Source organism: Oxyura jamaicensis, chromosome 4 (assembly GCF_011077185.1).
Source record: "Oxyura jamaicensis isolate SHBP4307 breed ruddy duck chromosome 4, BPBGC_Ojam_1.0, whole genome shotgun sequence".
NCBI classification, from domain to species: Eukaryota; Metazoa; Chordata; class Aves; order Anseriformes; family Anatidae; genus Oxyura; species Oxyura jamaicensis.
Window position 1 is genome coordinate 4,036,159 of NC_048896.1, and position 20,577 is coordinate 4,056,735.

Genomic DNA, 20,577 nt, shown 5'->3' on the forward strand with positions numbered 1-20,577 from the left:
ATCAAAATCAAAAGCAGATGCTACTATAAAAGAATCATCATTTGTCAGTTTTACATGACATCAATCAGACCACATTTTAATATGTGCCAGAACGAAACAATGCTTAATACATTAAAAACAGATAGTAGAGTAATATATTGTGAATCTGTAAGACAGTAAAGTACGATGCGATACTTCAGTCCTGGCCTTTCCTACATGCCCTCAGAAAGCAACAGAAAAGCAGAAGTCATAGATACACTCCAGTGTATGAATCCAGTGGTGGCTGGTGCACACTCAGGTGGGAAGCAGAGGCACTGCTCTTGTTCCTCAGTTTCTGCCAAGAGAGGGAGAGCAGGATGCAACCTAAGAGCTAAGTCAAGTCGTGTTCCCTTGTCTCCCTACCCCAGCCAATGGGCTAGTCTACTTCACAAGTTGACACAGCCATGAATGCAGGTATTAGAAGGAGCAACTAGGCATAAAGCATCATATAGGAAAAAGAAGAATCTACTGGAAAATAAAATAAAATAAGTAACAAAATATGCCTGGGGCAAATCATTGAAGTAACATACACATACAAAGAAGTCAAATCATGAAGAACAGTGTTTGTGGTCATTTTAAGAACCTCTCACCCTATTATAAATATGGATATGCCTTACAAAGTTTGAAAAAAAAAAAAAGCTTACAAGGAAAAGATGTTAAAACTGTAGTTATTATCCATAATAAAATATTTAAGATGCCTGACAACTAGTAGCACTGATACAAGATTATGGTAAAAGAAATTTTTAAGCCATGATTTGCTAATAGAAAGTAAAGGGTTAATATGGTAATAATCAGAAAACACTGAAAATGGCACAACATATGCAACGAAAACGAATGAAAAATATTTGTGGGGAAAAAAATGAAAGCAGAAAAAAATTGGAGAAATACATTGTGGAAATAGAATAAACTAAAAATATTGTATCTTTTCTAAGTTGCATAGAATTCTTTCTCTGAAAGAACAATATTAGAACTGTAACATTGCTAGTTAGAGATTGTCACTGTTACATAGCTATGCTTTGCCTAATATTAACATGACAACTAGGTTCACTGTAATTAAAATCCAGCAAAACTAAAATCTATTCCTCAGCCTCAGTGACTCCAGAGACTTCCTAGACAAGGATGCTTTGTTAGAGCTTACATATAATCGTTAATAGACACACAATTAACTTACATGTTCAGTAACCCAGAAAAAGGGTTAAATCTTTTTTAACATATACATATAAAAAAGGAGTCTAAAACAGTAAACCCCAATAAAAATGGTTTTAAACAAAGCAGGAACATATTAATTAAATTATTGCAATTATTATTAATTATTTGTTATTAGTAGCAGACATAATGAACTGACAGCAGATGGTAAGATATGGTGAAAAAGAGATTAATTTCATACATTCACTTTTGGCAGTCCTTCTGCCCAACCAGACCATCTGTGACACATTAGAAACGTTAGAAGCTGTACCATATATATTGCAAAGATGATACAAATTATTTGGCTGTTTGCTTTTCCAGTCCAAAATCCATTCATTATGATCACAAAATATTAAACAAAGTAGTTTTTATCATATACATTCTGATCTATGCTCCACCACTGTTTCTACAGTATGCTGCAGAGATTCTGCAGGATTTTGTCTGAGCAGTTTGCCAACAGCAGAGCTACACAGTCCAGTATGTGAGTGAGCTGAAGTTTTATAGCACATTCTTCACTGAAAACAATAGGAGTGTGAATTAGCACTTCGGAAATCATCCTTACTTTACCCTGCAATTAATTTCCAAGTGAAAATTTCTCATCTGTTTACAGAAAACTGATTGGAAGGTTAACATCTTCCTTCCTGATAGCTCTTACAATTTTGTTTCATGACAGTTTAACATTTGGACATGTTTTTGTTTTCCTTTGCTTTGGAATCTATCATACTCGTATAATGGATTTTGTAAAAAGAGCCATTTCATCCAGCCAATGTATCTGCATAACACATCCCAACTTTGCTACCAGTATGTTTTTATACACACATAGATGAAATTGGGCTTACCATTAAAAAAAAAAAAAAAGTTGGAAATGTAATGCACATACAATTTTGTACAGTAAAATTTGGAATACATAAATATCAGAAATCTAAGGGAACAAAAGGCTAACAGAGTGAGGTATACTATCAGTTTGGGTTCCTGGAATCTGCTGCTGCATTTACATGATTTTTACAGATATTGTCACTGAAGTACAGAGATACCGCCTGAATAACATTGCTAACTACTCTGCATTAATCTAACAGCAGATGAAAGGAATCTTAGGCTACTTTTTATACCTTGTTTCTCAAGCCTCTTCTCTTTACACCGTTTTTGTTCTTCCATGGTTTGTTACTCTACCCTCACCCCATTCTAATTTGTTAATGGCTTAGCAAGCCAACCCCCTCCCCAAACTGCTGTAAGCACTTTACCAGATAGGCAATACAGATTATTATTTTCAACAAGGTAGTACTACAACAAATTTTCCAGATCTCTGTAAGCCTGATAAGAGAATGTGGTCACAGTAGTGGCTTCAATACCTGACAAAGAAATTACCTGTATCTGTTTTGTTCTTTTTCCTTTCTTTGTGTACATTTAGCTTAGCAGTAAAAGGCTTCAAATTAAATAAAGAAACTCCAAAAGAAACTTTTTCTCTTTTTTTTTCCATTAGAAGAACAAATTCTACCACAATCACTGCTGTCAATGGGACAAAGACAATAAGTAGCAGTTTGGAATTATTCTATATAAAGACTAAAGTTGCCTCAGTTTAAGACAGAGATGCTACTGAAGTGCAAATTTTAATACAATAGTCCTAATGTTTTAGAAGTTTTGTTTTTTATATATCTTTAATGAAATGTTAAGCCATTTTAAGTGATATTTTTTGCTCTGCTGTTGAAAATGAATTTGTTGTTGGTGGTGGTGTTTTTTTTTATTATTATTATTATTAAATGAGAATTTGAAGCTGTAAGAGATCTAAAGAAAGAGAAAATCTTTGTTTCTTCTGTTTCTCTTTAGTACTCCTCTCTACTGGTCAAGAAGCCAACATAAAACTGAAACAATTTACCAAAGAATTAATTCAAAGCATACTGTATGGTGTCCTTATCATTTAAAACAACCGAATGCCTAAGTTGAATGTAGGAGATAGATCAAGCTCTTTTCATCTGACTCATGAGTTCTCAGGTAAATTCTCCCTGTTCCTGCCAGAAGGAAGTTCTCAAAAGCATTAATTGAGATACTATGACCACTCTGGCCGTTGATCAGATCTGACCAGATCAAACAGACCCTACACCACCAGTAGATATAGTCTAAATGTATTTAAGAATTGTAGCAAACTATACCTGTTCTGCTCTTAGTTGTATGCCTCCGTTTTAGACCCTGGGGAGAAACTCAGTCTAAATGCTTGTAAAATATTTATAAAAGCCATTGCTTTGAATCTGCTTCCTCACAATTGTATTTTCACAAAATAAACAAATAAATAAATAAATAAAATCTCCCAATTCAATGACAATGATGCATCATACATGACTTGGACAATTATGTGAGTTTATGAAGAATAAACTACAAATCGTAATAGAAATTGCTGTCTTTATTCTCCATGTGTGCAATTGACATCTCAAGCTATAATAACCAAGAAAGCAGAAACCAAGAAGAAAGTGATGTTTGAACAGCCAGCATTCTTTCAAAGATTTTTTTTTTTTTTTTTTTTTTAATCAAGATAAAAGATCCAGTACTAAATCAAGATTCAATTCCCAGTTCTTCCTAACTGTCTGGAAATATGACCTATCTTCCTTCTCTTTTTCAAGGTATTAAGTATGTTATTGTACTGCAGAAGATTGAGAACAATACTAGATAATTACTACTGTACTCAGAATATAACATACGAGCATGCAGCATTCTTTGTACAACTGAGAACTCTGATCCTTTCTTTTCAGATTATTTTCCAGAAAAAGGCATTTTCCCTGAATTTGCAACTCTAACAGCCATAGGTACATATGGTTGATAAAAGCAACTATATGCTGAAGCTTAATGAGAGTTGTGTCCAAGAAAAACAATTTGGCAAGAAAGTGAATTATTTTTTTTTCACTTTGTTTAGTGGGAAACAAATCAAAATGTGATACAACTGAATTTTAGGGCAACCCCCCCTTTTTTTGATCTAAAGCAAGATATGTTTTGATTCTTTTTGTTAAACTTTATAATAAAAATGCCATTTGCAGGAATTGATTAAAAATATAACTGCAAAACACACTGAAATGTGAGTTTAGCAATACTAAACTAAAACCAGAATTATTTTACAGGATGCTTCCTGTTTCCTCCTTTCTTCACTTTTGACTAAAACCATGTATTGAATTCAATTTCATATTGCAGATTCTTTTGGTTCCTGTGGAATTCCCTTTGGTTTGCAAAAAACTACTCAAGCAAAATGTATGCCCCAACTATGAAGCATGTACACTTACAGAATACTTATCTCACACAGGTATTAACTCTTTGTTCAGGAAAACATAATGGCTTTCAGCTATTTCTGTAGAGCCATCATCTTTTTATCTCAAGAGACCACTAATTCCTGAAAAACTAGATGACATCATCTATAAGCTATTTCTGCCTCCTCATCCTCCCACTTTTCCACCCTTTATAATTTTCATGCTTCAAAGCATCTCTGATACACTCAGTAATGTGGCCTTGACCTTCACTTTGTATATTATCTTACCATCTCGTCTTGTTTTCTCAGTATCTTTTCTTGGGTCATCTGATCTCTCTTTTCTATGCTACGTAATGCCAGCACATTCAAATGCTAATGTGATTTGAACTTAAGAATCAAAAAGGAGAGTGCCTTACCATTTTTATGAAACAAGAATATTTGTGAGCCCTCATTATGATCCAGGTATGATTAGTTGGGCACCAGTATTATATAAGATGTTTAGATGGTGGTCCTTCAATGAAAAAAAAGAGGATAGAATATGCAATGAGTGTGTCAGGGATAGACCCAAAACAGTAAGGATTCCAGAGTTCTCAGGACAGCCAAAGTAAGGCTGAACAGCATAACTTAATTCCCAGGCATGCTTATATTTCACAGGAGGAAATCAGTCACATTAGTTATAGCTTCTTGGTTGCTAGTTCCAGCCAGATACTTCAACTACTATGAACCACCACTACTTCGGTAACATAAAAACAGTCAGTTTAGAAACCATCTGAGATTTGCTCATTTTTCCAATAAGCTTAATTTCTGAAGTTCTAATTTCTTACTGGCTGAAATGCAGTACCATACAAGCAACAAGAACTTACAATTTACGTAATTCTCACAATCAAATAAGTGAAGTAAAAAATAAATGGCAACAAAAAAACTTCTACTCATTCAAAATCTGATACGAGATCACAGACTGAGGTGTGAAGTTTGGGAGACCTCCTTTTTACCTTTCCAAACTAGTCTGCTCTCTCCGCAGCAATACATGGACAGAACATATCTATATCCCTCTCTTACCTGACCATCTCCACTCCATGATCCTGGTACAATGGAAATAAGCGGTGAGCACTGGAAAGTGCTTTCTTATGTCTTGCAATAAAATCATTGTTTCTCTGTTCATAACACCAAAAGTCTGTTATCTAAATATCTAGAGTTGAATGAAAATCCTACCCACATGCAACATCGACGTGATCTGTCCATATCACAAAAGCAGTCAGGATTTTTTTTTTTTTCTCAGGGAGGAAAGAAACTTGCTATAGAAACTGAGCCCAAATGTCTTCTAGATCAGCAATCACCCCCCTTTTATGTTAGCACAGTGATTTGCCTTGACATTGTCTGTGCTATTTTTTTCTAATTTTCAAAACTGCTGAGTTACTGAAAAAGGCATCAAGTTGGCTACCAAGCTACAAATGAGCCATGTGTCAACTAGCCAGAAAATAATCTTCTGGTCATTTATCAATTTATTTCCAATATAAAAACTTATTTTCATTATTGTATCATGTTTCTGTTCCCTAACAGTCCTACAGCCATCAAGGAAACTCAATCTGACCTAAATGAGTAATTGAATTTGACACTGCTGTCCTAACCCATTATAGTGACATTAGAATTTCAGGCAAGAGATAGCTGTTAAGATAATATGCAACCTGACCATTCTTCTCTGCTCTAGAAAGGTAACCTGAATTTAGTCCATACAGACGATGGGAACCTGCGTAGAGTTTTTTCATGTTCCATCGTAAGGCAGCTAAGTATTCTGGTTCCTGTATTGTAAGCATTATCCTTTTGCAGATTAATTAGAAATTCAAAGGTCAGAAACATATGACACCAAATATTCCTCTTATAATGGAGGAAGTCAGTTTAATATTAGACATACTAATATTAATTAGTAATCAAATTCATTACTAAATAATAGGTATTTGAGATACTAGTATCCAATGATGTTGTAGGATGTTAGTCTTAAGGCAAGGCCAATAATTTTGGAGCATGATTCCACTTCAAAAAATATCATTAATGTCTTATTTTAATTTTGTCCAGAAAACACAAAGGAAATAAAAACTTACCTTCTCATTGTCAAATATTTCTCTTGTCAAAACTGTGCTGCTATAAAAGCACCAGAGAGAGCTCACTATCTCCCACAGACCCTTCCTAATCTCCCTTTCTTTTTTCTCCCTGCAAGCTTAGCCTGAGAATCATTGCTCAAGGGGACACAAAATGCTATGTGGGCCAGAGAGAGGCCAGTGACTGGGGACCACTCAAAGCCTTCCATAAACCATTGTCCTTGGGGGATGAGGAATTTGAAGGGCATTTGGTCACTGAGCACTGTGCAGCTTACCTAGTTGATTCAGTTTTTTTTTATTTTTTTTTTGAGATGATAGGTAGGTTTTACATACAGAAAATTCATTCCGTAAATTTTAACACCCCCCTTGCAGAACTTGTTATAACGTTTTTCTCTTGGCACAAAGTTCATTGCCATACATTCTGCTTACAGTTCTTCCTATATGCTAGTATACCCCATTAATCTCACTTGAAACTCCACGTTTCCAATTATTTATCACTTATGCTTTCTTCTCTTGCTTTCTGAGCACAGATCTCCCTAGGCACATGTAGATTAATCTAAGAAATAAAAGTTCCAAAGACACATATGGATTTTATTCCTATGGTTCTTTCATCTTTGTTATAACTTCTATAAATAACTCAGAGCAATGATTAGAGAAATCACTATGAATATGTTAATTTAAAGGAAATCCAACTCATTTGAAAAGGAAGGTGTAGTCCAAGAAATTTATTGTATTTTGAGTGTAGAGCTCCTAACTGGCCTTCTTTTACAACTTTATTCTACAGTGCCTTGAGCATATTGTGGGCTAGAAAATCAGGAATTCTGTTCCTATCTCTACTATTGACTAGTTGCATGGTCCTGTACAAGCAGCATAACCCCTCTGAAACATGAAAGCAAAACTTCAGTACCTACATCTAAAAAGATGGCTTAGTAGGATCTTTGTCATTTATCTAGGCATCTAAAGAGAAAGACAACACTCAGATTTTATGGCTTTCCTCATATATGCTGTTCTCCCTCATCAAACATGTTGCAAAATTAGAATGCTGTCTTCCTCTACAATTGTCTCCTACTGGGAAGCTACTTTTTTTAAAATGTGTTTAAAATAGATCATTAGCAAGTTTGCCAAAAGAAAACCTGTACTAAGCTTCAGATTTCTATTCCACAAGAAAACACATTCTCACTACTTCTCAACCAAAGTAAAAGGAGACAGGCAAGGTCACAGAACAAACTTGTTCGTACCCTGAACTTGGACCTGGAAAAGTCTCCACTGGCTTCACAAACAAACAAACAAAAAAATTGAGCAGAAAAAAAATATGGTTGATAGAGCATTTCTCTTACGTGGAAGGCCTGAGCCACTGAATCAACAACATTCTAATATCCTTCCAAATGCTGTATACCTGGTGCAGTTGATATTTTGTAATAATCCTCAACCTTGTAATTCCCTCTTAGGGCTTTTCATGGAAAGGTCACAACTCTTTCTATCCCTTTGTTTATTTTATGGATATGTTTAGTGATGTAAGGACAGCTATTAACCCAGGTATTTAAATTAATTCAATTAAATCCTTATCTGGGAAAAAAAACACATTGTAACTATACCTTATTTTTTATATATATATATTATATATATATATATATATTTATATATCCTTCTCTTTATATGTCTTTAAACTATGAATGCAAAGTACTTTTAAGTACAAGAAACAGTTAAGTAATTGCAAGCAATTTGAAGTATCAGAAATATTTCAGGAGTAGTGGATGTAGTGACTTTTTTCCTTGTTAGACTAAAACTGGTTTTCCATGGCAAAAACAACAACAACAACAACAGAAAGAGATTTCCAGGTTTTTATTTTAAGATTCTCCTATTTTCAAACCACAAGAAAACCAACAAGCGAGAACATATCCATTGAAGAAGCAGGCTGTTCTTCCACTGTATCTTCTTGGTATCCCTACTCTTACTGACCCCTTTTTGCTTATTTCATATGGTTTTGATCTACAGAGTGAGATATAGGGACTAAGAACGACATAGTTTTTGGCTCCTTTAGAACTCATAAAATAAAAATATTAAATTATAATAAGTAGATTTAAAAATAGAATTTTATATAGCCTTCAAATTAATTCATGATGAGCTAAGGAACAAGACTAAAAATGCTGTATGAAGAAGTATATATTCTCTTCGTTATACCTTATCCCAAATCACACATAAATCTACCTATCATGTGTAAAAAAAGGTCCCCTTTTCTTTCATTCCTGGCTTTAGTGATGGGAAGTTTAAAGGCTAGGGCTATTTTGGTGAAGTTAGGCTGAAAGGTACCCTCATCTCCTTTAAAGCACAAAATAAATGAACTTGCTAGCAGCTTCTGAGTCGTATACAGACATTTATTTGATTCACACATCTCAGGTAGTCTTCCCTTGTGATGGATGGATTCACGCTCTAAACTTTATATTATTCTGAGATGGCTCTTGGTGTTGTGCAGCAGGCTACACTTACAGCATTTATTACCCGAACATGCCTAAAACAAAATACATCTGTCAAGAGAAAAGTGACAGATCTACACCAAAGAATTCCCAGGGTGAGTGTAGGAGAGAGTCATCAGTATTCTAACCATATCTGTTAGGTTCCTTTAAGAATTTTTCCCTTCTTAAATAACTTTTTTTTTTTTTTTTTCCTAAAAAATAACTCCTAAAAATAACTTCCTAAAAAATAACTTTTTTTTTTTTCCTAAAAACTTTGTATTTTAAAGGGTATACTTATTCTGCTTTTAACATTATGTCTTCAGATCTTACAATTATCTGTAAGAGGCAGTTAATTTATAGGATAACTTCACAGCAATTCTCATTTTCTAACCTTTCTTACAATGCAGCGACAAGACAGAAATGCAGAAAGTAAAGACTATAGAATACATTTTTTTGTTGCCATACCTTTGCCAATTTTGGATCTATAAGACATTGACTGCTGAAGTATGTACCTCCTCAGTTAAACCCATTTCTGTTGGGAATTTGTGTAGGAGTTGCATGATCTGGCAGTTATATAATCTGGCAGCTACATTTACAAGTACGTAAGATTCTAAACCCAGTGTGGAAAAAGAAAAAGGTTTTCACTGTATAAGGATCATCAGCATCTATTTAGAAGACTCAGCAGTTGTTTGAAATCCCCATAGCTAATCAAGAAAAGACCCTACAGTAAGCTAGAATTCTAATGCTATTCTTAACGGTTTCTTTTATTTCACAAAGTCACCTGCTTCTTCTCTCCATTTCTGGATTACTTTTTCTTGCTTCTTTTTATACGTGTAGCAACATTCTTCATTTTGCATCTATTTTTGTCTGTAAAATGTCAAACCCCAAATTAGTGTCTGTCTTCAGTTATCTCCATCACAGAAGCTCACCTCCTAGATATGCAGCAGAGGAAGGGAAACAACATATTGCGTGACAACTTGGCAACTAGCACTGCTCTCTTCAAAATAAGCTTTTCAAGCTTTCTGTCTTTCCAGGTGAATGCTCAAACAAGATATAAAAACACATAGTGAAGTGTTATATGAATATTAAAGGGACATAACCTTTGCCTGGCTAATACCATTATTTATTAAACTGGTGACTTTGGCAGACAAATTGATGTCAGGGTTCATGGATTGCCTGGACTGATTTGAATGATCCTCAGAGGCTAACAGAATCAAATGAGTTTAAAACTGTGCTGAAAAAATGAATGTCCAAACATTCAGGTGTGCTGTTTCTGCCAGGTAGGACATTACAAAGAGCTCTAAGTAAGTCTTATCAACATGGTAGCTCCCAAGAACATTTTGCTTTTGTCTGTATAAGTCACTTTCACTGACAAGAACTGGGATATATTACACTAGCCAGAAAAAGAGACAGGAAACTGAGATTTTTGTTAAAATCTGACTTTACCATAAAAAAAGCAGGTAAATGCCTATGCTATACCTAGGCAAGAACGAAAAATAAGCTTCTGTCTTTTCAGATCTCAGTCCTCAAAGTTAGATAGAGTCAAGTCTTCCTCATCTTTTTGCCCATCTGTCTAATCAGCCATTACCCTAGCCAGCACTGGAATAGAGTCAGTGTCATTATCCCCTTGCTGTAATTGGCAGGGCAGGATGGAGCAGCATGTACAGCCCTCTCCTGGTGTGACAGAAAGTGTGAAGAGAAACCAAAGCAAGTCAGCCAGATGCCACAGAGACCCAAAGAAGTGTGCTGGGATCCAGAAGATGAGTGAACAAGCTGTTCGCTTGAACCATAAAGAAGCTATTTCCTCCCATTTTCTGTTTTCTTTGTTTTTCCAATGTGTGTTACTTTGCAACACACAGGTTTTGTAACTCTGACCAAAGGTGGTCTCTTTCAGTGACAAGGACCCTGAAGTATTTCAACTTTTACAATCTTTCCCCCTTTTTCCTGTGCTACACAGATGTTACCAGGACACTGTGAGGCATTAACATTGTTTAAGTAGCTATACGAGAGCTTGAAAGAAGGAGAAGGACATAATCAAAAACTGAATGATCACTGTGAGTTTCTCAATCTTTTTGGAAAACTTCTTAGTTTCTCGCTTGCTCTATGAAGCCTGGATCCCACTACAGCTATGACTGGAAACTTGTCACACTTGGCCCTTACACCAAAGGAACTAGTCCAAGAAGCAGGAAGGGAGTAATTTCATTTTGCAGTATCTAGTATACTATAATGCTGATGTACGCTAGTACTTTTAGGGTTCAGATTCAGTTGTTCTAGCAGGGTATAGACCAAATCCTCTGGTGTGCTGGTGCTTACTGGGTGTCTTAATGCTTTCTATATAGAATGCTTATGTACCTGTTTAAGAAAATGAAATATCTGTTGAAACTGGAAAAAGAAAAGTGACCACTGCTCACATTTTTCGACTACTTTTTAGTAGTTCAAAGTACATTATCTACTTTTTTTCCTTTAATGCCTATACCTGAGTCAAACATTTGTATAATGTGGCTAAATATCAGAGCTATAATATGCCTTGATCTGTAACAACCTTTGGGGTCAATCCAGAACTCTATCTGACCTACTGTGTCTGTTTTTACCCTCCTCCTTCCCACTCCTTCATGCTGACTACGCATTCTCATTGTCTAGCAGCCTAGTCAGCACTGAGAGTTAAAATACCACTACAGAATATGATCAGTTCAGTACTGTTTTGTCCTTTCTCCCCCTTCCCTATTTCTACCTCTACCCGTGCCCCCCTTCCCCCCAAAATAAACAAACAAAAAAAAAGGACAAACTGCATTGTAATTTCCTTGTTCATTTTACACAAAACAGTGATTTTCATCTCATCCTTTTCCAATTCTAGTGTGTAACATCCAGGTAATTTTTTCAGATCTCGGCAGAAGTGTAATGTTTCAAAGCACGGAGACTTGGCTTATTTAAGCAACTCCAGAGTCCTGAGTTCAGAATGCACTATGTTACCACATGTGTTTCTCTACTATCAAAGGTGAAAGAGAATTTAATATGTTCCAGATGGAGTGGACTTTAGCTAAAGAGGAGAAGTCAGCAGCTTAACCATATGACAGACCTAGAGGCAACTCCAAAGCTGCCAGGAGCTGCCTTTGGACTCTGCCAAGGAGACAGATGCTCATGCCAACAGTACATACATTGGCATCATTTATATCACATCAGGCTTCATACTGTCATGATGCCACAGTGCAAAGCATTAAGACAGACAGCTAATATTTAGACAAGAGCAATCACTGTGCATATTTAGACCATACACCCTGTAACAGTTTTCATATTATATTTACCTTTTTGCATCTTAGCATTTAAGACATGAAAGCATGTATTGTCTCACTGTATTCATTTAACTCTCATGAAAATTTCACATGTGCATTAAAGTATGAAGACAAACTAACCATTTAATTTTATACCAATGGAAAACCTTGCCATAAGTAACGATCAGCTACTTGATACCAATGTGAAAACTAGATAGCTCACTTATAAAGTCACTCCCCACTAGATCCAGTGATTTTTTTTCCCCTCCTTAATTTCACAAAATCTGAATATAAAGTGCAAACCTCCAAAGATCTAAACACACAATACATACCTAAAAACTATTTCTTTCTTAGTGGATTCACTGTTCTTAACTTTGTTTTCTATCACTTGAAATATCTTTCTGTCCAAAAATAAATTATGCTCTGTATGGCACATCAAGCCTAACCTTAGGCATCTAGCAGCATAGAACTGTACAGATGTATTACAGCAAATATCCATTTTACATGCTGTGTCATGGCATTTGAAAAAGTGCAAAGTCTTGCATGCAATTTTGGACACAAACTGGTTGAAACATGCCTTGTTTAGAGGTCACTGTGCTGAGACTTCAGGTTTCATTGCACTGTCTGTTAAAAGTAAAGTTTCATGGAGTTCTTTGAATATTCCTCATAATCATCTAAATCCAATGTTAGTAAGAAAAAAAAGTTCTAAAGAAAGTAGGGTGCAAATGGATAGAAACCATTTAGTCAGCACACAGTAAATCAGAGACTTCAGAAAAGAGCACTGCAGTTCCGTAACACACCCACAGTAGGAAGGGATTAACTTTGTTCTCTATGGAGATCCAACCATAAAGTGTGTTAAAATCTACCTCTCCCTGACTGAGAACCTGAATAAACACTGACAATTATTTAACAGCTGTTTAGGCAGTATGTTTACATATCCTGGGGACTGTGCCATCCAAATATTGTGATTTCATTAAGGAGCTTTGCCCTAAAGAAACTCAGGGATTAAGACTTCTGAGAACCCTAGGGCAATATGATAATTTTCCCAGTGCATTACCTGGGCTTTACAAGGGGTTGATCTGTAAGCAAACTTGCAGATGGTTTTGTATCTCAGAAGTCCTCAGCAGCGTGGAAAAACAATATGGTCCTGGGAAAAAAATAAAAACAAAATGCATCATCACTCTGTCAGACACAGCATAAACAACAGCAACAAATAGTTGTGTTTTCTTGTTTGGGGGATTTCTGATGCATTTCCTTGGCTTTCTATTCCTAACCACCAAACACTCATTAGAATTACTACATTCTTTGTCCATTGGATAAAAATACACCTTCATATCAACATCCTCTTGCTGGATGCTAGTACACGCTCATGTGCCACAGAAAAGAACAGGTTTGCCTCAGCTGCTAAATTGTTCATCTCTAATGAAAGAAATAATTGAGTCTGACCTACTAGCTTCCTAAAAAGCTATAGCTAAGTGTTTCCATTCCACTTATTTCATGGCCAAGCATTCTGCTCTCTAATCCTTGAACCCATGAAACTGTTCTGATACCAATCAAATCATTTCTTTCACGTAGGCGTATCAGTGAAATCTCTCATGTTAAACTTGAGACCCTCATGATTGTAGCAGCTGGAGCCAAGATAAAATATTTTCTGGATTTACTGACATTCAGAAGAGGCAAAGAAGTAGTTTCAAGAATTGATGGCATCAGATCAGATCACCTTGAGTGAGTAAGGTATGCTAGGGATGAGTATTTCTAAAACAAATAGTTCTCTTTTGTCTTCAAACTCAAATTCCACTCACAACCCAGTACACCGCTCATACTATGTTGAAATACATAATGATCTGCTGTAAGCAGCCAGACTTCCCCAAAGCATATTCTTTCTAACATTTTGAACATAAAAATATTGAAAACAAATGTATCTTTTACAAACACTGTAAAGCAAAAAATTAAAAAATAAATCTGTTTTTAAATGATAGACTATCTATATAACAGACATTTGAAAATAATGCTACATTACATTTGCTTACTCCAACTGATTTACATTCAGTTCCTTTAATGTGACAGAAGCTATAAATGAGTGGATTTAATCTCTAGAGTTTGAATTTTCATTCTTTACAAATACTAAAGTCCTTAAAAAACACAGTATCATTTCAAATACTAATTACCAAAGTCATAGTTTTCTTCATTAAAATTAGTATCTACTTTCTGCAGAAAAGAAAACTAAAAAGATTTTTGTGTTTCAGGAATTATGTCTGTCTGATCTCAACCACATCAGTCTGAGGAGAAGTTTGGCCAGTGTTTCAAGGCAAGCATCTTTCTTATGTCTCATATTTAACCCTCTATAAATTATACAGTGTTTAAAAAGCACAAGTAATAACACAACCACCACTCCTCCTCCCCCCCCACCCCCCCAAAAAACAACAAACAAACAAACAAACAAAAAACACTAAAAACCCTACAACAACAGCAACACAACATGGAAAGCAGAAAGGATGCTATACACCAGAGAATACATATGATATGGTTGGTACTTCTCTTTCTTTCTGATTGCAAGGCCAAGAAGACAGTAAATAGAACTGATTTAAATATCAAACAAAAGGATTTCTTCCATTCAGTCTTGCATCAATTTAACTATGGAACTAATCTCCATATCAGCTTATGTAAGAACAGCTAGAAAAAAACATGCATTTAAATGGACAAAAAACAATCACAAATAAATTAATTACAAACACGGACAGTAATATAAACACCTGTCAGAAGATGTAAGCCAACATCTCACTAACTACAAAAGTTGTCCATAAACACTATTTCCATGCTATACAGTAGATTTGCACATACTACTGGCCATAGACAGTATTTAAATAAAAAAATAAACAAATCTGTGCTGCAGTGTAAGCAGCCACAGATCTCCACTGGGGCACCTCACACTCAGCATCTAGGAAGGAGCCTGGGCATGGCTGGACCCCAGAGCAGGGAGCTCCTCACCCTCACACCGGTGTCTCCGAGTGGGTAGGCAGGGTGCTGAGGAAGCAGATGCTTCTGAGACTTCCATTTAACACCCAGCGTCCCTGGAGCCACTAAAACTCCAGGAACCAAACATGTCGCAACACCTGAATTCAATGCAATGTTGTAATGATTCCTATCATCCTTCTACTTCCACCAACAAGCAGGACCACTGAGCTCAGTGTCCCTGCTCTGCAAAGAGCTGCAAAGGAAGGTCTCACTTCCAGCGCAGGCCAAGCCTGGAACGCATGTTCCTTCCCTTTCATGGTCTCCCAGCCTCCAGCTGCCTTCAGCTCAGTAGCTCATTCAGCTCCACACTATTTCTTAACCGCCGTCACAGAACCTCCTTCTCATGGAATTGACGGTCTCCTCTGATCCACTATGAGCACAGCCAGAGAATGGAAATGACAGTTTGTGTACATGGTGAGACAGCATGAGTATCAAAAATGTAAATATGACTAAATCATTACTGAAGTCTACTCATTATACAAGTGACCAGAGTTAGTAACAGCAGTTCCTGATAGTTGGTAAGTGCTACATTTATAGAATTGTAGAATATCTCAAGTTGGAAGGGACCCATAAGGGTCAAGTCCAACTCCTGGCACTGCACAGGTCTACCCAGAAGTTTAGACCATGTGACTAAGTGCACAGTCCAATCTCTTCTTGAATTCAGACAGGCTCGGTAAAGTGACTACTTCACTGGGGAGCCTGTTCCAGTGTGCAACCGCCCTCTCGGTGAAGAACCGCCTCCTGATATCTAGTCTGAGCTTCCCCTGCCTCAGCTTCACCCCATTCCCATGGGTCCTATCACTGGTGTTTATGGAGAAAAGGTCTCCTGCCTCTGCACTCCCCCTCGTGAGGAAGCTGTAGACTGCGATGAGGTCCCCCCCTCAGCCTCCTCTTCTCCAGGCTGAACAGGCCCAGTGACCTCAGCTGCTCCTCATAAGTCTTCCCCTCTAGACCCTTCACCATCTTTGTCGCCCTCCTCTGGACACTCTCCAACAGTTTAATGTCCTTTTTGTACTGTGGTGCCCAGAACTGCACACCGTATTGGAGATGAGGCCACACCAGCGCAGAGTAGAGTGGGACAATCACTTCCCTCGACTGACTAGCAATGCCATGCTTGATGCATCCCAGGATGTGGTTGGCCCTCCTGGCTGCCAGGGCACGCTGCTGGCTCATATTCAACATGCTGTCAACCACAACCCCCAGATCCCTCTCTGCGGGGCTGCTCTCCAGCGTCTCATTGCCCAGTCTGTATGTATAGCCAGGGTTGCCCTGTCCTAGGTGCAGGACCCGGCACTTGCTTTTGTTAAACTTCATGCAGTTGGTGATCGCCCAGCTCTCCAACTTGTCCAGATCTCTCTGCAAGGCCTTTCCACCCTCATCCGAGTCCACAACTCCTCCAAGTTTGGTGTCGTCGGCAAATTTGCTCAAAACACCTTCCAGTCCTACATCCAAATCATTTATAAAAACATTGAAGAGGACTGGCCCTAAAATGCAGTCTTTAGGGATCCCACTAGTGACCATCTGCCAGCCTGATGTGGCCCCATTTACCACAACCCTTTGAGCCCTGCCCATCAGCCAATTGCTCACCCATCGTATGATGTTTTTGTCTAGTTGTATGCTGGACATTTTGTCCAGTAGGATCCTATGGGAAACCATGTCAAAAGCCTTGCTGAAGTCCAAAAAGATCACATCAGCTGGTTTCCCTTGGTCAACTAGTCAGGTGATCTAATCATAAAAGGAAATCAAATTTGTTAGGCAGGACCTCCCCTTCATGAACCCATATTGGCTGGGACCAACGACTGCATTTTCCCCCACGTGTGCTTCAGTAAATTCAAGAATCATCTTCTCCATAATTTTACCAGGCACTGACATGAGACTGACAGGCCTGTAATTGCTTGGGTCTTCTTTCTGACCCTTCTTGAAAATTGGCACAACATTTGTCAGCTTCCAGTCTACCGGGACCTCTCCAGATTCCCAAGATCATTGAAAAATAATTGAGAGAGGTCCCGCAATTATGTCAGCCAGCTCTTTAAGCACCCTGGGATGAATCCCATCCGGACCCATGGGCTTGTAGAGATCCAGGTGGAGCAGCAAATCCTGCACACATTCAGGCTCGGTTGGGAGTTTGTCATTCCCACCATCACGGTCCTCCAGCTCAGGGCACCCTGGGTCCTGAAGCCCATCATCAGCGTTGAAGACAAAGGCGAAGAAGGCATTAAACGTCTCTGCTTTGCCTATGTCATTGTCTGTGAGGAGAACTTCCTCATCAAGTAGAGGACCTATGTTTTCTTTGGTTCTCCTTTTTCTGTTCACATATCGAAAAAAAAAAAAAAACAAAACTTTTTATTGTCTTCCACAGACACGGCCAGCTTCAACTCTAGTTGGGCTTTGGCCACATGGATTTTCTCCCTACGAACACGAACAGCATCCCTGTATTTCTTCCTCGTCGCCTGACCCTCCTTCCAGCAGTCGCACACTCTCTTTTTTCGCCTAATCTCCAGTAGAAGATCACTGGTCAGCCAGGCCGGCCTCCTGCCCCGCCTGCCTGACTTCCGGTATTTTGGAATTGCCCAATCTTGTGCTTTTAGGAGGCAGTACTTAAAGATTGACCAGCACTGATGGATGTCAATGCCTTCAAAAGCAGTTTCCCAGGGGACCTTGCTGACTAGTTCCCTGAGCAACCTGAAGTCTGCTTTCCCCATATCCAGGGCTGAAGTTTTGGTGGCAGTTTTCCTTCTGTCACTGTAAATTCTAAACTCAACCACTTCATGGTCACTATGACCGAGACAGCCGCCAATTGCCACGTGTCCCACAAGACCCTCCCTGTTCTCCAGCAACAGGTCTAGGAGGGCACCTTTCCTAGTTGGCTCCCTTAGCACCTGCACCAAGAAGTTATCATCTAGGTGCTTTATGAACCTCCTGGACTTGCTCGTGTCAACCATGTGGTGATCCCAGTTGATGTCTGGCAGGTTGAAATCCCCCATAAGGACAAGGGGAGCTGATCTCGAGGCATCTCTCAGTTCCACAAAGAATAATTCATCAGCGTTGTCGTCCTGGCCCAGTAGTCTGTACTAGCACAAAAAAATATGCACCTATGCATTACATTTTGCATTTTACCTAAATAGCTGGGTCCTCAGGTAGACCAGGGCCTCTCTGTTCTGGCATATACAAATCCCAGCACCCAGATTTCCCACTCTGCTTTTGTGCAACTGCAATGCAGGACCTCCAAAACACAGATAACTGTCTTAAGTCTTAGAATGTTATTGACCATGAAGAGGTTTAAACAGTAGAACAGTGCACAAGTAATATAAACAAACAAATTAACACATTTATGAGACCAAAACATTTTGAGAAGACTTCAAAATATGTATTTGAGCATACTGCTTACTACAACCATGAATAACTTGTAGCCTTTCACTAGTGACTGGATGGTGTCTCTGCTATTTTACTGAGGAAGTAAATTACATAGATAAGTAACTAGGAAGTTGTAGATGCCACACTACTTATATAACAAGATCATTTTTTAGGGGTTCCTAGGAAATGGAAAAAGAAATAAACTAAAGCTGTCTCATGAAAATATGAAACTCCCAATAGGAGAGCAAAGCTTCAACCTCCCATATATAAAACATATTACACAGCATTCACACTTGAGCAATTGATAGAACGGTTTTAGAGAGACAGCCATGAAGTCAGCAGAAGAGACAACCTCGGGAAAAACATATATGAAATTTCTATCCCTCCAGGTATTGCTCATTTGCTGAAACTGGGGGGAGCAAAGATTCAGAGCTTCAGAGCATTAAGACTACTAAGAAAATGGGTTTAGCTCTTATGCAGAAAATTTAAGTTTAGTCTGTATTTCCTTATGAAACTTCAAGGGGAAAAAAAAACCTTTTTTAATAATAGAAAATACCAAGTTATCTTATTTCAATCAAGATGTTACTGCAGTCAGATAGAAATCATGACTGATCTTTGAAAAGTACGTTTTTTCAAATACGTATTGGCAATTCTTTAGGGCCCAATGCTAAGACAAAAGCTTTTCCATTGCCTCCATAGGTTCTGTATTACGCCTTTAGTACACTGAAATGAAACAATATCCCAAAACACTTAAGACACGTTGCTGTCTTTCAAACAGCCAATTAAAACCACAACAGCATTCAGCTTTCTATCATCTCCAGTGAAATATGGTCAAAGTGGAATGCCAGATGAAATTCATCACTAACTGTAAAATAGGGAAAAGAAATATGCCATAGCACTAGACTTACTTTGAGCAACAGGAATATTAACTATGCTCATACATGGAAAATATGCAGCCCTTATTCTACTTAAAAACCTCGAAACAACCACAATGCTTTCTGATGTCGGATGCTGGCTGCTATAAGAATGTTTTTATTTAAATTTTTTTTTTTTTTTAGTGAGAATAGCTGATACATTCTAAAGAAATGTAGAGAAAATGCCCTTTTGCAAAAAAAAAAAAAAATCAATTTCTTTATTCTACTAGTTGGAGATACTCCTTTTTCTGTCCTGAGTGCATAGATAATCTCCAATTACATCCATAGGGCACTCATCACCCACCGTTCATCGAAGAAATTAATGCAAAGTGTTGCACTTACAGAAGGTTGAAGGTTTTCTGCTGGGGCTTCCATATTTTGATGAGACAGACCGCAATTCAAGTTATTTGCTTGCTTCTTAACTAAGGTACTCCCAATTTAGAACTAATTCAGTTTTTTGAATATTTCTGGAGCTCCAGGTAGTTGAAAAGTACCCCATTCCAGTTTTTACTTGAGATTAGCAAAGTGTTATTTTTATGAAATGCAGACCCTAACAAAGTCATCTAAGCATCTGTAATTTGTAACCTAGGCAAATTATAATTTGGAACCTAAACAGCAGAGTCAAAGCTAATCTTGAATGGAGTTACATATCCAATTGTCACACTGTAAAAAACAATCAACAACAGAAATCTTAGTATTAACAGTAATTCAATTTTATAAAGTAACATGATGAGTCAAATTACGATTCAAGAGATTTTTATTTCTATGAACAATAACAGTCTGAATTACATACTTATTTTGCAAACAAAAGGGATTATATAGGTGCTTTTCAAATTCCTATTGTGAAATAAATTATATGGAACATGCTTGGAGGAGAATGGCATGGTAAATTCATAGGAATCAAAATCCTCACTCAAACGAAATTGTGAAGTTCTCACAATAATATATTCAATATTTATATCCTGTTCTTACTGTCATTGTTTTTTGTAAATTTTACACTTGAAGGTGAATTATTAAATAAGTTACAAAGTTTCCCCAAGATGGAAT

The 20,577-nt window shown here is 37.4% G+C and overlaps 1 long non-coding RNA gene across 1 annotated transcript in view; it reads right to left on the bottom strand.

Annotated features, from left to right (window-relative positions):
* Positions 1-20,577, bottom strand: part of LOC118166106 — a 202,059-nt gene that overhangs the window by 137,596 nt on the left and 43,886 nt on the right. The window contains exon 2 of the long non-coding RNA XR_004750347.1: positions 13,305-13,394. This is a non-coding gene — a long non-coding RNA (uncharacterized LOC118166106). The remainder of the gene's footprint in view (positions 1-13,304; positions 13,395-20,577) is intronic.